Raw genomic sequence first — 22017 nt, 5'->3', positions numbered from 1 at the left:
TAGTTACATTTCTGTCATCATTGCGAAACTCTTTTAGGCCAGTTTTATGATTGATGTTTAGTAGCATTATCTTAAGATTATTATTAGATATTCTTTTACATTCAGTTGATTAAATGGTGAGATTACTTGGTACTCCACATTTCATGTATGCATGATGATTATTCAGTGTTTTCAATTATTGATGATGATTAGTTAGATGGTTTATTATCATATGTGTTTTCTTATGGATACTTACCCCATACTACATGTGTATGGTGTGTGTGCGTGTTTTTTTTCTTTATGTATGGCATTTTTGATGTGGTTAAGGAAGGGAGTCATAGTCACTTGCTAGTTGGGATCTACACGATGCACTACTTCCTACCATTGCTTGTTTAGCTTAGAATATTGTGTTTGTACATATGTGAATTTTATGTAGGTTGCAGGTACTGGGTATCGACTTCCCTGAATTTCTAGGATGAGCATACCCTATCACATTATCTCAATGGTAAGAGAGGGGAGATAAATTCTTGAGTCCAAATCCTAAACCTTTAAGCCATTTGTCCTAATTGAAAATTAGGACAAGTATCTGAGTCAAGTACCCTTCGAATGCATCAAATGATATTAATTCATATTTTTAACCATTTAGTTTGAGTTTGTACGTGTTTTTCTATGATGGGTTTTCATATAGTTTTTATTAAGAAAAGCAACAAGAGGGTGCTGGCCCATGGTACAAAAAACTCACACTAAGTACTGCTAAATAGAATTAATAGCACCTAATGCCAAATCTAGGATATCCAAGGATCTACAATATAGACTTACCTTTGTTAAAGAAAAAAATCTTAGAATGACACACCTTGGGAAAAGCCCCCATACAAGTTGTGAAACATAACCAAAAACAAGAACCAAGGACTTGGATGAGCCCTTTAAAACTTCTAGCATACATTCAATCAGAAGAAGACAAGAACCAGGAAGAATGAGGTCCTTTCATCACCATAAAAATTGAACAACTAAACAAGGTAGCAACCTGCCTATCCTTTCTTCTCTATTAGAACCAGAGATCCATAACCATCTTGGCCCCTTTCTTAGGCCAACACTTTCAAAGATCTTCCACGTCACAATAGTCTCCTTTCCCACCTCAATAGTGAAAGGGTCCCCCATAGAAAAATAGGGGGAGAGAAGATCAAATCATCAAGGTTAGGAAGGTGGAGCCACCAACCCCCCCAACCTATCACAAGCAGAAATCTTAAAAATGTCCCCCTCAATAGGAGTCTCCAACAACTCACACCAGATCTCCACCTCAATAAGAGATAGCTTCACCTCCATAAAATCCATTCAAGAAGGAGTGATGAAAAAAACCCAAGTCCACCACCTCTGTAATAGCATTTTACTCATAATGAGAGGACAATGGAGAGCCCTCCCAACAAGGAACCAAACGTCAAGGTTAGGAAGATGGAACCACCAACCCCCAACCTATCAAAAGTAGTAGCCTTGAGAATTTCCCCCTCAATAGGAGTCTCCTCCACAACTAGAAACTCACACCAGATCTCCACCTCAATAGGAGATAGCTTCACCTCGATAGAAGCCATGCGAGAAGGAGTGGAGACAAAAATCCAAGCCCACCACCTCTGTAACAGCATTTTACTCATAATGAGAAGACAAAGTAGAGCTTTCCAACAGAGAACCAACCACCCTCTAGTGGGGTAATCCAAGCTTGATCAACCAACATAAAGGCACAAGAACCTAATGCTTGAAACTAGTAGTGCCTAGGAGAGACAAGCCACATGAGCCTCCACAACCCAAGATTTCCCCAAAGGTAGCAACCCATCATGCCATTCAGCATAGGGAGGGGGTGAGGAACCATCGTAGCTGACTCTTTACTAGCATAAAAGCAAGGAGTACCATGCAAATAGCTAAACTCCCCACTAGAGCTTGGGAAGACACAAGATTCAAAAGACTTGATCCAAATAATGTCATTCCAAGGTAAGATGAGCTAGGGAGAATGAGAGCCTTGGAACAAGCTTTGAAATCCAATACCCCCACCCATGCCCATGTTACCATCACAACCAGCTACAAATTTGGGGGAAAACCTCTCTCCCCATAGCCATAGAAGGGTAAAACCAACCTTCACAAAAATCAAAAAACAACCCTCAAAAGAAAGATGCCCCTAGCAAAGAGCAACACTCTAGAGGAACCTGTCAACACTGTCACCAGTAGGAATGGTACCAAAGACCAGACCCCAATCTCTACACATCCTTCTCAAATAATTAAGGCCATAGCCAACATGAGTTCCAACCCAATGGAAAAAATTCCCAGCTAAACTGCACCACACAAGAGCAAGATGATGTGTTTGAAAATCCCTTGTCTCTAGATCAACAAATAGAGAGCACTAGGACAACAAGACAATCGGATCCAACAGGGAAAATTCCACCAAAAGCTCACAAAAATAAACTTCCTCATTTCCAAGTGCACCATCATCCTCACCATCCTCATTATCTTCCTCCTCACCAATATATGACACCCCTACAACACTCTTGCATCTATAGGAAACCCCCAGTTTGAAATCTCCAGACCCGCTTCCTTGCTTGCTCATTGGAATTTGGTTTTCATATGTTGTTTTATGAGTCTTGGGTGTATTTTCTAGTAATTAAGTCAAATTAAAAGATTAAATTAGTGATTTAATTTAATGGAAAATTATTATGACATTTTCAATAATTAATTATATTTAATTAATCAAGAAATTAATTAAATAAAAAGAATTAAATTTGAAGGTAAAAGTTATAAGAATAAATTTAGAACATGATAATGTTTATTTAATTTAATAATAATATATTTAGAGTTTATTTTTAAATAAATGCTAAATATTATTATTATTTAAGTTAATAAATATTTTATCAATTAAACATTCAAAAATAAATTAAAAAGTGAAAAGATATTAAATTATGAAAAAGTTTTAAGTTCGCATGATTTATGCATGAGATTGAAATATAAGAAATTAATTAAAAGATAAAACAAGTGAATTTAATAAGAGTTGCATATGCCTGCATGTGAGTAAATTTAATAAATTAATTAAAGGAGACATCAAGTGAAAATTAAATAAAGTAATTTAATAATTCATAAATGTGCATGAAAAAGAGTAATGCAAGATAAAAGAAAGATAAATAAAAGTTAATTTTTTAGTTAAGGGTTGTGAGCATGGAGTTCTCCTGGGTGAACGCATAATCAGTGCCCTGATTTAAGGAGAGAATTCTTTATCACAACTAGGGGGTTCATTATTGAGAGACAAGGATTTTGGAGACGAATTTGGACGCGAATTTTGGAAGGGAATTTGAGAGAAGGAAGAGGATTTTCGAAAGAGAGAAGGTTTTGAAAGAAGAAATATCTCTCACAAATCTTTTCGGGTGTTCTATTGTTACCATCAAAATCCAGGTAGATTCTTGTGTTTCAATTCGTATAGTAAATTACGTTTTCTATTTCTTCTGTCTTCTCTGTGACTGTGAATTGATTGTCTGTGTTTCATTGCAAATGTATCTTTCAATCTTGTAGTCTTGAAAATTCTATTATGCATTGTGATTCGTTGGTAAATGGGAGGATTGAAAATATCATTACAGTACTCCTTCAATAATTTTAAAATTTGAATATTATACAGGGAAGGGTTTGTAATGAAATCAAATTTTTAGCAATTAAATTTGATGGGTTGGCCATTTTACTTCTATTAGACTATAAATGTTAATGTTCATAAAAAAAACAAGAAAAAAAAATCATGTTTAAATTTAATTTTATTAAATTTTAATCATATATATATATATATATATATATATGTAGATATATATATATATATATGTATGTATATATGTATATATATGTAGATATATATATATGTATATATGTATATATATATATATATACACACACACACACACATTTATACATATATATATATACATATATATATACATATATATATATATATACATATATATATACATACATATATACATATATACATATGTATATATATGTATATATATATATATATACACATATACATATATATATATATATATATATATATACATATATTTATTTATTTAAAAAGAGATAAGGTTGAATTTAAAATTATGTTAAATTTTAAATTAAATAAAATATAATAATAAAAGTTTTATTAAAGGAAAATAATAAAATATAATTTTGGGGAGGCGGGGACCACCACTCCCCCACCGCTCTTTTTCCTTACCTGCGGCATATTGTGCTTGCATGCGCAGACTGAGTTGCTACGCATAGCAACAACCTAGCCTGTGGACGCACGACCTTAATAAAAGCCGACGGGCTTTCAAAATATACGCATGGTCATATTTTTTTAAAAGTTTTTTTTTAATTTATAAATTATGTTTAATTTATATTAAGTTTAAATTATATTTAAATTAAATATTATTTAATAAGTTTTAAATTATAAAATGTGATCAATTATTATTAATTATTCTTTTATAAATAAATTAATAATTATTTAATGATAATATAATATAAATTATTTTAAAATAAACAATTATTATGAGATCCAATAACCTTTAATTAATATTGTTAATTAAGCTATTATTAAAGTATTTTAGAATCATATATTCTGAATTGTAATGAATTTTTTATATATATTAATTAATTTAATTAAAATGTAATTTAATTAAGATTAATTAATAAGGGAAGTTGTTTAATTAAGTCTAAAATTTATTAAATTATTATAATACTAATTTTAATGAAAACATTAAATTATTATATTTAAAGATCAACAAGTATTATTAATAATTTAATTATTACCCTTGGATTGTTTTAGGACATTGACTTGAAATCAATTAGGGGTAATTGTGCGTTTCATTTGGATATAGGAACAAGATAATTTGTAAGGGTAAACTATGCGTTTTATCTGTTTAAAACATACGTTCAACTGAAAATGGAAACCTCACATTAACTCAACAATATATTACCAATCAAATTGAACTATGAGACTATTTACTCGAACACAAACACTGAAAACTAAAACCTTATTGTTTAACTCAAACTATGTGTTTTCAAATCAAACCAAATTGTGAGACTATTATGTTTTCTATGTATTGTCTATGCTTTCAGGCTTTGGGGTTGACCTAGCATTGACCAGTCTTAGGTTGTTACCAGAGTCTTGGGGGTTATGTGATTATGATGTCATGCTAATTTGATCTTGATATTTTCATCCCAACTATGGTAATGTGATTAAGTATGATCTATGACATGTTTGTATTTACTATTGTTATTGCTTTCCAATCTTCTTGTGTGAAGTTGATGTGTATCTTTATGAGATACCTGACTTAACCATTTTTGAGTCCTCGATTAGTTATACCTAGATTACTTTCTAGTTGCCTTGATGGGATTGAAGTGTTTGCTTGTGCTTGATGATGTCATGTTGTGACATGTTTGACTCAACCATTTTGGAGTCTTTGAACATTACTATTATTGGGATACTTTTTAGTTGCTTGTTGAGAATTGATGGATCTTGTGATTTATCTTTGATGCTTTTCAATTGCTCGTTGAGAACTATTGTGATTATTATGATTATCTTTTGGTGCTTTATTATGGATTATCTTTTGATGCTTTTTAGTCACTTGTAAAGGGCTAAAGTGATTTTTATATGATTATTGATTTGTGCTTTTATGAGCCTAGGGTAGGTTATCTACTTTTAGTTTTGGGAAGTGGCTTGCAAAGGGGGCCGAGGATCCTAAGTGGCTCTAGGGATAACCCATTGTAAGTTGTTTTAGTAAGTGAAAACATTACACTATTTGGGGATTAAAATGAACCTAATAAGATAATTGTATGTTCTTGCACATACCTTGAGTGCTAGTACAGACTAGGATGGGAGTAGAGAGAATGCTTGGTTGCGACCTTGCATTCCATAGTATGCCTTGTCAGTACGAGAGGATACTAGTGGCTGAATAGGGATCACTAGGGATGCTAATTACCAAGGTAACTTCTATGTGATTCATGCGATGACACTTGCCTGCTTACATAGTAGGTTCCTACGAGTCTTGTGTGCCTCTGGGATTTAGATGTCGATCTGTCTTAGAACCTTTGAGTTAATTTACTTTTAGGACTTCCTAGACTTAGAGAGTATTTCTGTTATGTGATTTTATATCCTATTTGGGACTTGAGACTATCTCCTTAGCGCAGTGGGAGTGGGCCATTTAGGTTCCACGTGGTTGGGTGGTAGTGCTTTTTACTCTTACCATTAAGATCTGTCCATAGTCACCATGGCTAGAGCTTCTTTAGATGCTTGTATATCATGTTTAGGTGATGTTATTTACTGGCACATTTCCTTATATTGATGATTATCATGTGATAGGTGATGTTATCTACTTTTTAGGATCATCTTATGATGTATTCTAGTATGTTAGATTTTCTTATGTTTATGTTGTAGTATGTTTAGTAGTGATGTCCCTATTACTATAGTACTAATGATCTAATTGGTGGCTTTGGATGTTACGTGTAGGGGATGGCTAGGGCCCACGATGGTCTAATGATGCTATTGATGGTTGGGAGGAATCACACATTTAGTTAGTTGTGTTTTATGTTGGATGTTTATATCTTTTTATGATGGATGGATGTATCATGTATGGTGGATGGTTTTCATTTATTTTTATATCACTTGTATCATGGATCTGAGGAGGATGATGTATTCTATTTTTACATATGTATATTATTTTAGCCTTCCATATCCTATGACATGTACAGTGGATGATTGAGCATTCTGAATTAATTTGCCAAGAGGGATTCAGAACAAATATATATTATGGACTTTGAACTTTTAATTATTCTTTCATGTGGATGTGGTAGTTGTTAGACTTAGTATTAATTAAAATTTAAATGTGACTCAACATCTTGGGATCCTTAAGGAATGTACCTTGTTATGTATGCTTATAGTTGATTGTATGTTATTACTTCCACTACTGTGTGTTTGATGTCTATAATTATCTTTCTTGTTTAAAAAAAAAAATTGTTTGGCAAACTTAGTAAAACTTTAGGTTAATTCTCTTGGATCCCTTGGCGGGGTGTTACACAAAACCTTCAGTTGTGAAGAATTTTCTCATAGAGATTCTGAAAATAGAATTAACCTGGAAGCTAAGTCAAAGAAATGTGTATTTTTTGGATATGACATTGATGAATTTGGTTATAAGCTTTGGAATTTTTAAAATTATAAAATTATAAGAAGCAGGGATGTCATATTCAATGAGAAAGTATTGTACAAAGATCTATTGTAGCAACATGAGAAGAAAGAAGCTGATTGTATAGTGTTGGATGACACTCCAAAAGATGATGTTCTAGCAGTACCTCAATCTACAACAACCAAAACAAAAAATACCACACACACCAATGAATGTTAGATGGTCAAAAAGGCTAAGTAGACCTCTAGAAATATTTTTTCCCTCTTTTTATTCTACTTTACTTACTGATGCTGGTGAACCTGAATGTTATGATGAAGTTGTGCAGGTGGATACTAAGATTCAATGGGAGTTTACAATGGTAGATGAAATGGACTCCTTCCTGAAAAATAATACTTGGGATTTATGCAAGTTTCTTGTAGGTATTTTTGATTTATAAAATAAATAGGTTTACAAGTTGAAAGAAGAGGATGGAGGTAAGAAATGATTTAAATCTAGGTTAGTCTAAAAGGATTTGCATAAAAAAAAGGCATTGATTTTGATGAGATATTCTCTCTTGATATAAAAATGACTTCTATTTGCACTGTTTTAAGTATTTTAACTACTAGAGATTTTCATTTGGAGCATCTTGATGTTAAAATATCCCCCCTTCATGATGATTTAGATGAAGAGATATATATGGAACAAATACAGGGATTTGAGGTCAAAGGTAATGAGAACTTAGTGTGTAGATTGAAGAAAACTTTATATGGCTTGAAGCAAGCACCTTGGCACTAGTATCTAAAATTTGACAGTTTTATGCATGAGCATGGATATAGTAGGTGTCATTCAAATTATTTTATTTTATTTTAAGAGGTTTGATGATGAGAACTACATTATTTTATGTTTAAATCTTGATAATATGCTTCTAGGTGGGTCTAACATGGGTCACATTAAAGGGTTCAAATGATAGTTACCACATGCATTTACTATGAAGGATTTGGGGGTAGAAAAACAAATACTTGGTATGAAGATTTCCAAAGATAGGAAGAATAGGAAATTTACATTATCTCAAGTTGTTTATATTGCAAAGGTGTTGCAACATTTCTCTATAGAGAATGCTAAATCTATCTGCACACCTTTACTTGGTCATTTGAAGTTGACTAGGGAGAATTGTCCCAAGAAACAAGAAGAGGAGGACAAGATGTCAAAGGCACCCTATGCTTTAGTTGTAGGAAGCTTGATGCATGCTATGGTATGTATAAGGCTGGATATTACACATGCATTGGGAGCTATTAGTAGGTATATGAGTCATCTAGGAATTGAGCATTAGAATGTAGTGAAATTGATTCTTAGATATTTGATAGGAACATCTAGTAAGTATCTACATTTTGGGGGTGTTGGCGCTCAAAATTGCATTCTCATTTTGAGCATTTATTTGAAATTTTGAATCAAATCAAGCCCCATAAATACATGTGTACCCAACTATACCTTTGAGGTCCCTGAGGTGTTTAATGTTTCTAACACCTTCCATTTAGCCCATCCACATGTTTCATGATGATAAATTAACATTTTGATTCATTTGGTGAAGTCCTGTTTTGAGCTAGTGTCAAAATCTGCATTTTTACCTGAGTGTCAAATAGCGATAGGAGGCCTAGTTCGCAAGTGAATATCTCACACCCATAAATGTTTTGTGACTTACCACTTTGGAAGTATTTAGTTTCCATACCTGAGAACCTATGTTTTATATTTCAAGTCGTTTCGAATCTATTTGACTAGGTTTTGAATCCCTCAAAGTTGGTAGTTTACTATTTTCATGTTGATGCACTTTGCACATAATTATGGGAAGCTCTATTTGACGTGCTATAACTTTGATCTAGTTTACCAAAATTCTAAATTTCCTTTTGCGATGCATTTTAGATGTCAAAGACTTGTTATGTTTCAAGTTTCAGCTCATGACGAATCCGTTTGATTAGTTTTCAAATGCAATTCCAAATGGCATTTCTATCTTTTTACTGGTGTCAGTATTTGCAGATTGTTTGATACCCCTATTCGTGATGTTATATATCCTGATCTGTGATAGGTCAAATCAAATGTTTTGTACCCCTGTGTTGTCCTCTGAAAATACTCCAAGTGTGTCAATTTTTAAGTCTTGACGAATCCATTTACACACTTTTCTAGGTCCATTCCATTTGCAAAAATTGCTTTTCAGACATTGTTTCCACTTGTCAAAATCCGAGTAGCTCACTTTGACTTTTTGCCAAACAGGTCTTGTTATTCATCATGAGCCCAAATCACAGATCCATAATGTTCTCATGACAGTGAACCAATGCCCCAAGTTTCATTTTCCCAAGTGTCCATTTGGCTAGTTTTCAAAACCAAATCCAATCCCAATTTTTTGCTTTCTAATGTGTTTACTTGTAGGCAGTTCTGAAGGGTCAACTTCTATGGTCAATATCTTTTGACCCCAAATTTTTCATGAGATAAGATTCAACAGGGTGTAAGAGTTCAGAACAAAGAGTCAGTGTGTCAGATGTTCAGATTAGTTTTTAAGGCCAGTCAAAGGACCTCTTGGCGCAAAAGTAACATATTGCAAAAAGGGATAAAATGAGTTTCAAATGCTGATTCAGTGGTCAAATTTGTTTCAAATCAGTATTAGGTAGTCAGTGGACTAGTTTAGAGTATCAGTTGTTTGGAAATGAAATTTTTTTTTAGCCGGACCCACTTTGGAGCCCGACTAATTATATCTGATTGGTGAGCATTAGGAAATGAAAGTTAACCATGAATAGATCCAGTTGTTCCAAAAAGATTACGAGGAATCCAAAATGAGTCATGAAGTTTTAAAAGGTCTCTAAAAGATGTTGTTACTGAAGATGAGTTTGAAAAGAGGCTCTCGAGAGGTGTGATTTCGCCTAGTGATATGTGCAGTTGACAATAACTTTATTGATGGAAGTGGTTCTGATATAACAAAGGGAGATGGGGCTAGCAGTCAAGTTTTACAGCTTACAAGTGTAAATTTTGATGGACACATTGGAAGGGATGTAAATTAGATTAAAATAGATATAATGTCACATTCTGGGGCAACATCTAATACCAGTTTGGAGGATGAGAATCCTCAGATAATAAGGCTTTTCAACTACCTTTTCCATCATTACAGAGTGATTAAACACAACTTTCATCAAGTTTTTCTAAATTTTTTCATACTCAAGGGATACCTCCACATGCAACATGTATAGTTGATATGAAATTTGTTCATGGAAATGCATCTCTCTTAACAAGTGCGAGTAGTAATAACCGTCAAGGTTTGCAAGCTGCAAGTGTAAACTTTAATGGCTATTTTGGAAAGGATGAAAAGCATCCAAGCAAGGCTCCATTCATAGTAGGATTGAGAATTAAACATGCCAGTCCAAGGTAAAGGGAGTCATGAAAGGAAAACATAGCAAAAAGAAAAGAAGCCTCAAATCAATAAGAGAAGAGGTTGGCACCAAGCAAGGTAAAAGATGCAGTTTTCTACACTTGACAATAAGGAAGCATTCCATGCTAAAAGGAGGAGGCAACTTTGAGTTCAAAGCACCATAAAGGAAGCAACTAGTGTTAGGGGAGGCATTTTTAGAGTAGGATGGGAGATAGGAGGAAGCCAGCATCTCCAAATGCTTGAAGTGGAGAAGAACATTACCAATTTGCCAAGGAAAGTGATGGCACAAACCAAGCCACAATTTGAAATAGAAGAAGCCATTAGTGAACATGGGGATTAGCATAAGAGGAAGGCACATTGAGCAGACCCTACACAAATAACAAGGAAATGAGCTTAAGAAGAAACGTATCAACATTAAGCCACAACTTGCACAATGGAGCCCATGCAGGGGAGTTGAAAGAAGAGCCCTTCACTCCAATCTAAAATGCAGGAACAAAAAATGCCCACACTAGCAGAGGCTGGCATCATGAGCATAAAAGGAGCTGGCCAAAGTATAAATTGGCATAAGAAAAAAAAAAGCCATAGCTATAACAGGGATTCATATTGGCAAGAAACAAAGGAAATAAGGTAGTAGTTTGTAAATGGATTAAAATCCCATGTCTTAAGCATGATCTGCGTCTGAAGAAGTAGCCACAGACCAAAGAAGACAAAGCACCCTGTAGTAAAAAGAGGCAAATAGTTTGAGAAGATGCCATGCCAGGTAAAACGTGTTTGAACACATGGAGAGGTGCCATGTAAGAGCAATCTAAAGACCAACACTGTAGTGAAGAAGGAGCCCCCTCATAGTCAAATAGAAACTCCACACGCAAAGCAAAAAAGAGCTCTCACACATCAGAGGAGGTCTGTGTTCTAAAAATGTGCAAAGTCATATATCCCACATTGGGTGGGTGAAGTTATATTTAGTTGTTTAAATAGAAGATCAGTCAAGTAACTTGGTGTCTTAAAGAAAGATGCATTTTGAAAGGCTCTGGCTTGCACGTGGATCCTGGATGATGAAAGATTGACGCTGACAAAGAGAAATTTTTGAACAAACACACATACCCAGACTATGATGTTAGCAAGTGACTAGAAAAGTCTCAAAATCTAGTGGTTGCTACCTTACTAGCTGAAAAATCCCAAGTTTTCTGGCTACATAGCGAGTTGCCAAAAAAATATGAAAATCTGGTAGATAGTCATGGGTCTTGCATGGCAATGATGTGGCAGCATCAGCAAACCAAAATCAACAAGTGACAGCCAAACAATGATGGGTCCCTACTGTGATGACATGGCACGTAAAATGGAGATGGAAGGAGATTGCGACATGTGTCTTGATCGTGTGGATGTTGCTATCTCACTATAGGGAAGATGCACGATAATTACCATATCAAGATATTGATGCTAAGGTGGCATGAAGAAGTGGTGATGATGTGGCACTAGCTATATAGAAAGTGAGCCAATAAGAGATCGACACGTGGCAAGTGGTCAAGGAAGGTTGACCCAGAATTCATGGGTAAGGAAAATTCAAGAATGACTTTAAATCAATTATTTGAAATACTTGTCCAAAGACATTCCCGTACCTAGTTTTTTAAAATCTAAAAGGATTTATGATAAAGTTTGAACTTTATAAATGGATAATTTTTTGAAAATTTCAAATGCTATGGAAGCCATGAGATAGAGGCCTAATCTTCAGAAGGGCATAACCTGGGGATTTTTTTTATTGAAAATGGGTGCTCCAATATACCACCAAAATTGGGAAGATCTAAAATTTTCAAATATAAAGTCAGATTATGTACATGTGCTCACCGATTTGAGCTATAAGCCAATTTGTGAATTTTGGGGTGTTCTCAGCAGAACAGGAAAATTTCAACATTGATCATCAGAATTGGTTAAAAGATAGCTATGAAGGTTTGATGAAATGTGAAAATGAAGAAAATCAATTTTGAGATGTTTTCTTGGCTTCTGGAGGTTATTGTAACTGGTTTTTCACTTTTATTGTGATTTCATTTTAACACCAAAATTAGTTACATTCTTTCATCATGAGATTTCTTAGATATTTTGCCTTGTAGAGGCCAAATGATGGGGATTTGATAGGAAGTTACAGAGAGAAGGTAGAGAGAGGCTTTTCATCTTCTTGGGAAGGAATTTTGAGGGTACACATGTCAGTTGTAGATTCAATCCGAGAACTGCTTCCTTCCTATATCTTTCTTTCTTCTTCTCATTGTAAGGGTTGGCAATTTTCTTTGGGTAATACCAGTAGGGTTCCAATGTTCTACTGTGAAACCATGGATGTGATTGGTTTTGCTTCCTATTTATTGAGCTAAGCTCTAGCAGTGAAGGCCACATGCCCACACCTGTGCAGATTTGCATTTCATTTTCTTGCATTGTTTTTGAGATATGATAATGGATTCTAGATTATGTGACATATCTTGATGTATTGCATAAAAATGTAATAAGAGAATAAACACTAAGAAACTAATGCATATTCCTACATGATTATGAAAAACTCAAAATATGCAAGAGAACATGTAAATAAACATAACATGAAATCAAAAGAGTATAAATTATTCAAAATAGCACATATGAAAACCTCATGAAATCATCAAGTGTAGATGATTTCACATGATGGGATGTGGTTGCTCACAATTCCTACATCATAATAGTGGGGTAGATAGTGCTTATTAAAAATGAGGAGAGGGCTCTCCTTTTATAGGAAAATGGATGCAACAGATGGCTAAGATTGAATGCAAGATGGAGGGCTAGGATCTCTCAGGATTGATGAGGTGTCTATAAGGTGGAGGCCAAGTAATCTCCACATGGATTAGGGTTTTGACCAATTCAAAGGGGCAATATGCTCACACATGTGTGAGCAACCTTTGATGGTGACATGTTTGAGAGGTGTGAGAAGCATGGCTTCTCACACACGTGTGAGACACCTTGATTCTCATGCAAGAGGACAAGTGTGCAAGAGGTGTGAGAAGGCATGGCTTCTCACACGCGTGAGACACCTTGACTCTCATGCAAGAGGACAAGTGTGCAAGAGGTATGCAAGACATGAGGGATGAAGAAAGTGTGAACATCTCTCACACATGTGTGAGCACACACTTAGGATTAAAAGGAGATTAGCAAGATGATTATGCAAAGCAAGCATGATTAATTAAGTGGGTAGGTTTAGCAAGATGGGTTAGGTTAGAGTAGTGAAGTTAGGTGAGGGTTAAAGGTAGGAGCCATGTGCTCAAATAGGATTAAATGTAATATTTAATTCCAAGTGGGATTAGGAAAGAGATTAATTAAGTAAACAAAATACTTAATTAAAGTGAATGGGTTAGGATTTAAATAAACCTTAGTTTATTTAAATCAAGGTAAGGTAAATGTAATTAAATAAATGTAAATTTATTTAATTAAAGGTAGGGTAATTAAATAAATAATAAATATTTATTTAATTGGTCAGGAAATGGGCTTTGGACAATTTTAGGTGTCTACATTTTGCCCCTCTTTGATATAGCATTAGTAATGTTATATCAAAGAAGAATAAAATATAGTGGCTAGGAGGATAAGACTAGTAGCATGATGCCCCAGTCATGGAAGGATGAGGAAGGATGACGAGGGGGAAATGGTATGCCCCCTCAAGAGGACATGCGGGTTAGGAGAACATAGATGTTCTCTCGAAATGGATGAGAATATAGAAGGGAGTGGAAAATGAGAAGAGTGATAAAGCTATGCTGCAATGGTGTGAACAACCTAAGTTTGATATTGTATTCAACACTAGGCACCAAGGTATGAGGAACCAAGATGACAATGTGTCAAGTACGTGATAAAAAGGTTTTAATACAACTATATTTGTTATGAAACCATGATATGGAAGACCATGATTCCGGGGGACAAATTGCTGATAAATACTAAGCAACTAATTTCTATTCCTACATGATTATGCAAACCTTAAAATAATGCAAGATAAACATGTAACTAAGCATAACATGAAATCACAATGACTCAAACTACTAATGCAAACCTCATGAAATCACCAAGTGATTGATGATTTTACATTATGGGATGTGGTTGCTCGCAAATCCAGCAACATAAAAATGAGGTAGATAGTAGTTTATTGAAAATGAGGAGAATGGATGGAACAAATGGCTAAGATTGAATGCAAGATGGAGGGCTAGGATCTCTCAGGATTGATGAGGTGTCTATGAGGTGGAGGCCTAGTAATCTCCACATGGATTAGGGTTTTGAACAAATCAAAGGGGGCAATATGCTCACACATGTGTGAGAAACCTCTGATGGTGAAATGTTTGAGAGGTGTGAGACACCTTGATTCTCATGCAAGAGGACAAGTGTGCAAGAGGTGTGAGAAGGCATGGCTTCTCACACACTTGAGCTTCATTTAGTTTTACCAGTCTAATGTATTCAATCTTTTCATGGATGAATATAAAAGGGGATTTACATGAATTATCCGAGTTCTCTAATTTTGTCTCATAATTCTTCATGTGCTATTAACTTTAAGATTAAATGGATAAGGTTCATTTGATTTAAGGAAACTTGGATGAGTTGTATGTTAGATCTGTTGTTGCTTTTAACTCAAGGAGTTAAGTAAATGCTTTAGTGTTCTGATAGGGTTTCTGGGTGTATGAAGGGGATATTGCATAAGAATGGGATTCAGGGATTTTAGTTGATAAACTTGATTGTAATGCAAACAAGTTAGGTCATCCTATTGGTAATGACTCTATGTTTCAATGGATAAGGCATTGATCACTAAATCAAATGCAAGCTGATATGAGTGTCATTTGCACAAAATCTTTTATTCAAAATAAATTCAATATTTCATGTTTTGTAGTGGGCTAAAAAGAATTAACCCTCACTCAACTTATGAGATTCATATATTTGCATTCAGCTGCTGTAGATCTATGTCATTTCATGAGTTATTAGGAGATATAAGGGTTTCCATCTATAGTAAATAGGCTCAGATTTATCTTTTAAATGCACCGGTACCATATCTTAGAATGTCAAGGTTAACTTGCCTAGGTCTCGTAGAGCTTGAAGTGAAGAAGGGTCAAGCCTTATAGTTGGCCCAAGAATAAAGTTAGGTGCATTCATCATAGGAATTTTCTAGCCTTAGATGCATTCATATGGTTTCTTGGTCATTTTCAAAACTATTAAATCAGGAGCCAACATGCGGCTCTACTACTGATTTACAAGGCTATGTTGACTCAGATTTGGTAGGGGATATCGATACCAGGTGGAGTACTATAGGTTATGTATTTACTATTAGTGGGGCTGCAATGAGCTGGGTTTCTCAATTATAGATGGTTAATTCTTTATCCACTACAAAGGAAGAGTATGTTACTACAAAGGCAACTAAGAAGATGATATGGCTTCAATTCTTCATGGAAGAGTTGGGACATCCAAAAAAGGATAATTATTTGTTTATAGATAGTCAAAGTGTCATTCATCTTGCAAAGAATTTAGCCCTACTTTCAAAGATAAAACACATACAGTTGTGATACCATTTCATTCAATCAATTCTAGATGATGGAAAGTTAAAGCTGGATAGGATACATACAGATGATAATCTAATAGATATGTTTACCAAGGTTGTAACAAGGGAGAAGCTAAACTCCTCTTTAGCTTTGGTTGGTCTTCTAGACTGAAAAAAATAAAAGAACAAAAAAGTCCAAGGTTGTTTGATATTCCAATAGGAGCTACAAGTTTAGTAGTGGTATGATTAGTCTCCAAGTGGGAGGTTATTGTTGTGGAGTCTGATTAGTCTCCAAGTGGGATATTGTTGTGATGTGAAGCCTAATCAGACTTGAAGGTTTATTTGGCATGGTTTTCTAGACACATAATATTTCTATGGGGGTTTTTGGGTAGCACCCCAAGACAGGGTCAAGAGATAGTGCCCCCAAAGCCAAAAATGCCCTTATATTGTAAAAGGTGTCAGTTGCTATTTTTCCTATGGGACAACTTACTTTAGCTATAATTTTATAAGTGGAAAAATCTTATATAAAAAGGATTAGGGTTAGGGATTTCATAATGTAATGGTGATATTGTAGCTTCTTGTGGTGGTATTGAGCTATAAGGGATTGTGGATTATAATCATTGGATACTAATAATATTGGATTTGTTGTTTGTGGATGTAGCCTAGGGATTGGATAAACCACATTAAATCTTGGTGTCTTGTATCCTCTTCTATGTGATCTATTATTTTTTGATATTCATTATATTTGTATGTAATTGTTATTTTAGTTAGAGGTTAATGCTAGCATCCTAGACCTTTGACCTTACAACACTGAGAAAGTATTCCATCTTCCTAGGGAATTTAAATACCTTTAGATGTCATATGATGGATTAGAAAGGTGTTATAGATAGAATGAGAAAGAGGAAGAAGAACTACTACATACCTCAAAAATGACCCAAGGATATATTCAAGATGACATTGGATACTCAATTGTCCTCCTTAGTAGAGTAATGGGCCTTGCTCTAGAAGGTCACCTACAAGCATGGATGACTCACTTTATTGAAACCATAAGGACTACAAAGATGCCCATTGATTGGGTCACCATCCCAAATGACAAATTGGATGAGCAACTAGTCACTATAAAAAAAAACCCTCATTTTTACATGACATCATACATGGTACAAATCCTAGCGGTCAAAATCCCCATCTATCTTGGGATATATAGAAAGGGAAGCATGCAAGATGAAAATTATTTGTCCTATGTGGTATACCCATAACTAGTGAAAAAGAAGCTCTCACTGAAGAGTGTGAAATATAGAGTAGTCAATGATGGATTCATTTTTTCCATCATTCGATTCATTGAAGGAGGTTATGTGAAAAATATGTTTGTAGAGGCAATAGCTAGAATCATTAAATTAGGAGCCTACTACATTTAATTCAAGATATTCACATATCTTCGGGTAGCTAATACTTTTCTATGCCCAAAAAATTGCCCATGATATCCTTTAGATTGGCTAATACTCCTGGAGATAGCCCACCAACTCACTTCTACTTATGATAGAGTGAGGAAACAACACAAGAAGAAATGGGTCTGGCCAATGAAAATTGGAACATTTGAGGTAAAGTAAAAGTAGGACATTGCTACCTTTCTTTCAAAATGAGATCAATATCCCTTGGAGGAATACAACTCTTCTCACTCATACTTTGACAATATTGGGATGGTCTGGCATCTAGTGGGAAAGGTGTTTGTCCATGTAGAATCCCTAGAAGATCATTGGATGATGGCAATAGATGAATATGATGTTCATATAAGGGAATATTTTAGGATGAGTCTATATCTAGAAAATAATGTGCTGAAAGTGAAAATTACTCTAAAGGTCATAGAAAAGGATGCCACAAAAGTCATGGATCCTTTATATAATAGAGATAAAATCTATGATAGGCCTATCATAAATGCAGAGATAGGGTGAGAGGAAAGTGATGAAATAGATCATTAAGGTAGACATGTGGTCCAACTAATAAGGGAATGGATCCAGAAGCCCTTTTGGATAGATCTAGTTCCCTAAGCTATACCTCTAAAAGTCATGACTAGACCTTAGAAAGGAAAAGGTGCTAAAGTCACCATACCAACCTACCCTATTCAATCCCTAGTATGGTCAAAAAATGAAACATCAACATGAGTAAGAGGTTGAGTACTTTGAGGTAGATAAAGGAAAAAAGAGGAAGATGATAGACCCTAGGGAAAAGAAACAAGCAGTTGAGTCCCAAACAATACTAGCTCAGCAAGAGCCAAAGCCAACAAAGCAACCTCAAGCTAACAAAGAGCAACCTCTAGAGAAATAAGAGGAGTAAAAAATAGAGGAAAAAGAGGCCCCACCATTGAGAAATTCAGAGGAAGAAGCCTCCCCCTTAGCTCCAAAGAGAGGGACAACAAAAATAATTGTGGTGGGTGCTTAGAGGAGGAGATTGAAAAAGATGAATACTCCCTTAGCATATGTTCCAGAGACCATCCCTAAAGAAGAGGATGAGGAAGAAGGGGAAAAATAGAAATTTTCCCCTTGAGCTAGAGAACCCACTCAACCAAAGTAGTAGGGGAAGAAAGAAGAAGAATCTCTACACATACACCTCCATCCAATCCAAGGGAACCTTTCCAAGTATCAAATTTAGAAGAAGAACAAAAAAATGTGGATAGCAGAGATGAAGGGTGAAGTGAAAGATGTCTTCAACCTCTTAGAATATGATTTTATGCTAGTGGGCACTAAGATGGCAGGTGAAAAGATAAGAGATATTCCAAGTGAGTGAGCCTTTAGGAGAGGATTAGAATTAATTGCCTCCTCTATCTCAAGGACCTCTACGTATTGCATCACCACCACCATAGGATATGACCACAATTTTGGATAAAGGGTTAGTAGCTCCACCTTCTCCAATGATATAAGAAGAATCATAAAATCAAGAGATTGAGGAGAGAGAATACCAACATCTTTATGCTGATAAAGTATCTAAAGAGGGGTAGATAGAATAAACTCAATCAATTCCCTCATATGCAAGGCCTAATCCTTAGCCCAACAAATAATAGAAGATACTTTTAAACATCCTCCTTGACATGAGAAGAATTTGGGGAGGAATAATAAGGGAAAAGAGCCTACTATTGGACCAAATTCTTCAATGAAGTACATGTTAACTATGTGGACTACACTATCATTGCTAAAGAAGGAAGTCATATTTTGACAGAAGAGGAGGGAATGACGGAATTAATTAAAGAAACAAAGAAGCCTAATCCACCTAAGGGTGATGCTAGAACACTTGCTTTCATCATGAAGAATTGAGATCAAGATCTTTTGGCTCATATCACCATTCCTCCTCCTCATGCTAGCATCAAAGAAATGAATCCAATATATTAGCAAATCAAGGAGGTCATGTTGGGAAAGCCCACAATGGACATGACCAAAGTGATGATTACAGTAGACATAAAGGAGTGCTTTGAAACTTGGATCAGGATGAATCCAAAATGATAAAACTATGGAAGTAGAAAGGGCTACTTAGAGGCTACCTAAATGAAGTAGTGGATGTTAGCACGAATATTGATGATACTACATTGGGGAAGTATCCTAAGAATTGGAGAGTATTGATATGTTGCATTAATGATTGTGTTTGTCATTGATGTTAACATAGTAATGTTTCTGTAGAAGCTACAAGAATAATAGTTAGAGATCTTATGTTGCATAGTAACTAAGTAATCATTAAATGATGCATAGATGAGGACATGTTCTTGGTTGTGTCTTGATAACATAGTTAAGAGGTCAAAGTCTAAATCAAAGATGTACGAAAATTGTATATGGTTTACTATGAGTAGTGCAGAAGCAAAGTATCTGTTTGGTAGTTTCTGATGTTTGCATTATATCTTTCAACCAAGATATAATAAGGTGATGTATAGTCAAAAAGTGATAGAAGAAATTTAGGATGTCAAAAAGTGCGTAATATGTGGAGTTGCACATGTAAATTTTTGTATAGACTATGAGCCGATAGTGCTATTGTAATTGTAATTAATTATATATCTTGTTTTAATTAATTGGGAAAGCCTTGAGGCCAACTCAAGAAATTATTATGAAGATATGGTATAAAGGAAAGATGTTTTCCTTTATTGTAATATGTTTTGAAGTATTGAGATCATTTTTGAAGTGTGAATTGTGAAAAGGAGTAGAATATTGATTGAATGTGTGTAAGCAATCAAAGGGATTATTAGATGCCTAGTTCATGATCCGGTTGCAAGATTAGAAGGAGCAGAACTATGGTTGATAGAACAGAGATAGAGGAATGAAGTAAAACTCAATTCTATTATTTTGCAAATAATAATATAGAGATGATTTGGACATTGGGTTCATTGGTCTTTCCCTTGAAGCTATTCGGGCAGTGGGTCCAGCTACCTTCCATAACTCCTAATAGGGATTCAAAGTCTCCTAATAGGGACTCATATGTACTAAATCTTGTAACAGACTCCTAAAAGGTCTATACTCTAACAACGAATATTTCTATTAGTACATCATCTTGTGGGTACCATCCGCACCTAGGTTTTTTCTCTAATCAAGGGTTTCCCTAGTTAACATATTTGATGTTATTATGTATGAGTACCTTGTTGTAGTTTTAGTTTGTATTACTTATATGGTTAAGATTGTTTAAGGTTGTTATTGGTGATATCATTTGTATAACTAATTCAACCCCTCTCAGTTATATCAGTGGACTATATATTCTAGAAATTGGTATCAAAGCCTCAAGTTCTTGAAGGTTAAGCTTAACAACTTTGGGAGATAAATGGTGAATCTTTTTAGAAAGGATAGTCCTAGATTTGATGGGGCCAACTATGATAGTTGAAAGGAGAAGATGAAGAATCATCTATTGTGCATGGGTTTGGGATATTGGATCTTCACTAAGGGAAAGAAGAGCATCATTGAAGAATCTAAGCTTGAAGATTGCGGTAAGAAAGAAAGAGATCTCTTCATGTGTAACATGAGAGCAAGAGAAGATCTATTATCAGCCCTTCTAGAGAATGAATATAATCAGGTAAAGTCTCTTAAAACATCTCATGAAATTTGGAAAGCATTAGAATCTACTTCTAAAGGTGATGATCATGCTAAAAGAATGAGATTAAAATGTTGGATGTGTGCATATCAACATGCTAAAATGATGGAAGATGAATCTGTAAGAAGTTATATTGGTAGAATATAAAAAATGGTTGCAATAATTTAATCTCATGGTGGAACCAAAGATAATTATGAAGTTGTATGGAAGATTTGAAAAGTTTGTAACCACCTTTCAAGTCAATTACATAGATGATAAAGCTAGTCATGCCCTATAGTAAGGATTTTACCAAGGAAACATGATTTGGTAGATTAGAATCATCAAAAGTTGATTCTGAGATAGTTTGGTGAACTTGAAAGAGTTGAAACAACCTTTAGTACCCTAAAGATTCAGCCTAATTTGACATGGAGTGTAAGCACCCATGAAGATTTTTCCAAGTAGCAATAGAGTTGATGAGGACAAGAAGATTGAGGAAAGAATAGACCTTTTGATAAGAAGAGAAAAATATGGTAAGAAAATCTTTAAATATTGGACTTGCAATGAATTTGGTCATTATGCATCTAAAAATCCTAAGAGAGAGAAAAAGTATAAAGAAATGTTTAATTCTAGAAGAGATAAAGATATAAATTATTTATATGCAAATGAGGATGAAGAATCTAATGAAAAAGGCCAAAGTGAAAGTGATGATGAATTAGGATTTGTGGCTATCAAGGAAGATGATCTTGATAGAGAAATTAGAGAAGAAAGAGCTCTAATTACACAAGTGGAAAATAAAATTGATTGGATAATTGACAATGGTTGTTCACATCACATGACTGGTGACATGAATAATTTTTTTAAGTTAAACAATAATGATGGAGGAATTGTTAGAGTTGGTAACAATGCAGCTTGTCACA

Source organism: Cupressus sempervirens, chromosome 7 (assembly GCF_028749045.1).
Source record: "Cupressus sempervirens isolate cs-2001-9-10 chromosome 7, ASM2874904v1, whole genome shotgun sequence".
Classification (NCBI taxonomy): Eukaryota; Viridiplantae; Streptophyta; class Pinopsida; order Cupressales; family Cupressaceae; genus Cupressus; species Cupressus sempervirens.
This window is presented reverse-complemented; position numbering follows the sequence as displayed.